This window comes from Alligator mississippiensis, chromosome 14 (genome assembly GCF_030867095.1).
Source record: "Alligator mississippiensis isolate rAllMis1 chromosome 14, rAllMis1, whole genome shotgun sequence".
NCBI classification, from domain to species: Eukaryota; Metazoa; Chordata; order Crocodylia; family Alligatoridae; genus Alligator; species Alligator mississippiensis.
Genome location: NC_081837.1, coordinates 39,725,817 through 39,728,712, shown reverse-complemented (window position 1 = coordinate 39,728,712; position 2,896 = coordinate 39,725,817). Strand labels below are relative to the sequence as shown.

Sequence of the window (2,896 nt, the reverse complement as noted above, 5' to 3'; positions counted from 1 at the left end):
AAGCCTGCGGACATTGCATTAAACAGTCAAGGGGGGAAGGACCACACCCGGGCTTACAGGACTCTCAACAACCTGGAGGCAACTGGGGATCCACACAGTCATTCTCCTTCTTGCAAGAATGACATTGCAGCTTCCCACCGCAGGGACCCAGTCCTTAGAGAAAAAGAACCCACCCAGCCATTAGAAATAGCAAGACTTGTACTAAAGGCAGCCAGGGAAGATCTGAAACACCTGGACTGAAAAAAACCCACCAAGGAACTCATAAATTTCCAGATCATTTTATTTTTATTGGGACCATTTTTTCTTTTGAGACAAGGGACAGCTGAACTTCAACAGATTATACCGAAGCACCACAACTTCACTGGATCTTATTTTTCAGTTCCTCAAAGAAATCAGGACTGATGTCCTACAGTGCATTAACCATTGTAAACTGGGAACCATGTGTTGCACGCTCGTTTTCCACTGGTCCATCAGAAGGGGAAATATTTGCATTGCACAAGTAAGAACACAGATCAGATCGGCAGCCGCAATGAAAAAGTTCATCCTTCAGCCAGCTCACAACAGGAAAGACCCACGGCCAAATCTTCTCAGCATAGAAAGGCACCAGCAGCGAGGTGAAGTTTCTTAGACCTATTATTATTAGACTGTCCGCTCCTAATGGGTGTTGGAAATTGTAGACATGCACACCACTCTCCATCTGTAATTACTTAAGCATACATAAACATTTTGCTCCCTCCCTCCTGCCCACCCCAACTCACACTTCTAGGTCCCTAGCTTTCTTTTCCTGCTTCTGTTCCTTTTTCTCCAGCTGCCCTCCAGGGACCTGCAAGAGTACACACAAAAGAACTGGACTCGACTGGCAACGAATCCCACACCCTAGGAAAAATAGAGTAAAAAGTATCTCCCAGTGCCCATCGTACTCTCAAGATTGGTGTCCTTTAAGAACAAGGGGGATGTGACATACCTCCAGTTTACTAAAAGAGGACGAGTACGGCCCTAGCACTTACCTGTGTATGACAACAGCAGGACCTAACACATGAATCCTGTGTGCGCGGCTGCCCCAGTGCTCCCATCGTCCACAAGGCGCCAATCACAAGGTCGACAACTTGGGGATGCAACTTGGAGAGAGGACAGACACCGTGTCCAAACTCCCTTACCTTTCTGTCCCGCTGGGCAGGTGGGGGGTTCTTCTCTCCTTAGTGGCTAATGCTTGCCCATCTGCCGTCTTGTCTGCTTCTCCTTCTGAGGGTTAAAAAACAGACAGACACTGGATTTAAGTCTGCACGTCAGACGACGAGACTACAGGCCCCAACTTCTCTCCCTCTTTTACTCTCACCTGGACCCACGGTCACTCTGCCCTCAGAAAGCAGGGAGGGCAGAGATATGCAGGTTCGGCTGCTGACATCCAGGCCAGCCAAAAGCCCAGTGCGACGGGCCAGGACTCTGGACAGAACTGCTAGGGCGGCACCATGAACGGTGACCACAAACACCGGAAACCCTGCTGACTGGGCGGTGCTCCCTGCAGACAGCTGGTGGCTGGGGCATGAAGTCCGGAAACAATCTGCAAAGTCCTGAATGCCAGCTGACAGGTGCCGCAGGCAGTATCGATCAGGAGTCAAAGCTGCCCCGTGGAGAGAAGGGCCAGACAGGACAGAAGGGCCATGACTTCAGTGTCCCGCCGCGGAAGCCACAGAGCCCAAAGGGCTAAAGGAGGCCTCCTCCCCCAAGGTCAGAGGGGGTAGGAGTACAGCCCTGTTTACAGGGTGCAGGAGGGCATCTCATAGTGCCAGGAGCAGCAGAACAGAGGAGCAGAGACCTGGACCTGAGTTACAGGAAGTTCAATAAGGCTTGGGGTCCCAACGCACTCAGGATCCTCCAGAAGCCTGCAACCTCCCATGTGTCATAACCCAATGATTTTTAGTGCCTCGGCACATTGGAATTTTCCCGCCACATGGAGCTTTCTTTGCACAGTGGTTTTCTCAGCTGCAGAGAGAAAACCCCGGTGCAAAAGAGGTCCTGCCACACATATGCAAATTTGTGTCCCACTATTGGTTAGTTCTAAATTATTCCAACGTAGCGGCTGGCAATTGGCTCACTAGCCATATAAAAGGTTAGAGCATTTTTCACCCAAGTTGGAGGACTCTACAACCATCTTGTGGGGAACTGTAAGTGCGCTGTGGAGCCTAGCAAACTGCTTGTGCCTTGGAGGAAAACTTAGGGGCCTGATCAGCCTACTCCCTGTCATTGTGATTATATTGACGTACCCCTGTGTTAAGCGCTCGTGAAGTCGTGCTCCGACGACTCATCTCAGTTCGGTTTGAAGAGAGATCTTACCCTCGTGTGTTTGTGTGCAACTGTAATTCAAGCAAGTTTTTTTCCTGCACTGCGACCATCAGCGGTGTAAGTAAAGTTTTCTTTATAAAACCAATACGCTTCCGTGCCTAACTCTATTCCATCGCGGAACATTCCCACCTGACAGTCTGGGTTACTGGCCATAGCCTTAGACCGCCCTCGGCCGCCGCACCACGTAGTCTGTGGGTATCCTCTCTGGCCAACCTCAACAAGTGGAACGAGACCCAACCCAACCCAAATCAAGGGGCCCTGGACCCTGCAGGCCAGGTGGGGCTGCAGGCTAGGGGCGGGTGCCCAGAAGAACGGCTGGCATAGGGCAGGGCACTCGTCTCCAGGGCCTCGGGCAGGGAATACAGTGCCTGCCCCGGGAAGGAGTGCAGGAACCCCGCATGCGAGGTACCGAGTGGCAAAAAACATGCCAGCGTCCCAATAAGAGGGGGTCTCCCCGCCGCAATGCCCGGCGCGGCCACAGGAGGGCGGCTCTGAGCAGGGCATTGTCTTCACCTTCACCTGCTGCGGCAATGCCGCGATGCGGCCACCGGAG

The 2,896-nt window shown here is 52.3% G+C and overlaps 1 long non-coding RNA gene across 1 annotated transcript; it reads right to left on the bottom strand.

Moving 5' to 3' along the window:
• Positions 1–266: 266 nt before the first annotated feature.
• Positions 267–2,676, bottom strand: LOC132244767 (uncharacterized). Its single transcript, XR_009456515.1, has 2 exons — positions 1,158–2,676; positions 267–823 (listed from the first exon to the last, which is right to left on the bottom strand). It is a non-coding gene; the product is annotated as an uncharacterized LOC132244767 (long non-coding RNA).
• Positions 2,677–2,896: the final 220 nt, after the last annotated feature.